The sequence below is a fragment of the Triticum dicoccoides genome, chromosome 5A (assembly GCF_002162155.2).
Source record: "Triticum dicoccoides isolate Atlit2015 ecotype Zavitan chromosome 5A, WEW_v2.0, whole genome shotgun sequence".
NCBI classification, from domain to species: Eukaryota; Viridiplantae; Streptophyta; class Magnoliopsida; order Poales; family Poaceae; genus Triticum; species Triticum dicoccoides.
In genome coordinates this window covers 575,426,378-575,427,333 of record NC_041388.1, presented here as the reverse complement: position 1 = coordinate 575,427,333, position 956 = coordinate 575,426,378, and the positions used below count along the sequence as shown (strand labels likewise).

General features: G+C 57.8%; 1 pseudogene; it reads right to left on the bottom strand.

Moving 5' to 3' along the window:
• Positions 1-201: 201 nt before the first annotated feature.
• LOC119304631 lies at positions 202-340 on the bottom strand (annotated as a pseudogene).
• Between the last annotated feature and the right edge of the window lie 616 nt (positions 341-956).

Sequence of the window (956 nt, the reverse complement as noted above, 5' to 3'; positions counted from 1 at the left end):
GTGGCTTGGTGTTGGAGCAGGAGGCGCCAGAGGGACGTGGGCCAGTGTTGTTGGCGCGCCCACGCCTGTTGTTGTTGCCGCGTCCGCGCGCCTGCTGGTGACCGCGGTGACCACGACCTCGGCCTCCAGTGTCGCGACCACGTGTGAGGGAATTAACCGATGACTGGCGGATATTATTACCTTGTAGGAGATTCATACGGGCTTCAAAACTTAGCAGCTGGTTGTAGAGATCCTGGACGGTCACCGGTTCGATACGTGCAGCCAGGGCTGAGATCACCGGGTTATACTCAATGTCCAGCCCTTTGAGCACATAGGAGGTTATCTCTCCTTCAGAGAGGGGATCACCAGTACAGGCGATCTCATCGGCGAAGGCCTTGATCTTTGCCAGGTACTCGGGCATGCCCATGCTTCCTTTGTGGAGATTGGCGAGGGCGATGCGGGTGTTGACGATATGCGCTTGCGTCCGCGCAGCGAAGGAGGCGTGGATGGCACTCCACACCTCAGCCGGCGTCTGAAGGGTAGCGACCTGCGCAAGAACCTCACGTGACAGAGATCCCATAAGGTATCCTTGTACCTGTTGCTGCTGGGCGTACCAGATCGACCGGGCGTAGTTGAAGACCTGCTCCTCCTTCCCGTCTTTGGAGATGGTGATGGTAGGAGGGGGCGCCAGGCTTGCGGCGTCAAGGAAGTGCTCCATCCGTGCTCCCTTGATTTGGGGTAGCACGATGGCCTTCCAGAGGAGGAAATTTGTCCTCGTAAGCTTCTCAGATGGAGGAGACCCGAGAGAGGAAACGCTGCTGGAGGTAGACGAAGATGCATAGATGGAAGGCGCAGATTGGGTGGACAAGGTGTTCATGGTGGATCCAATCAGGGCGGTGTTGGTGGCGGCGATGGTGGAAGCAGCGGTGCTGGCGTTGGTGCCTGACATAATTCTCTCTCGACAAGTCTCTCTGGAT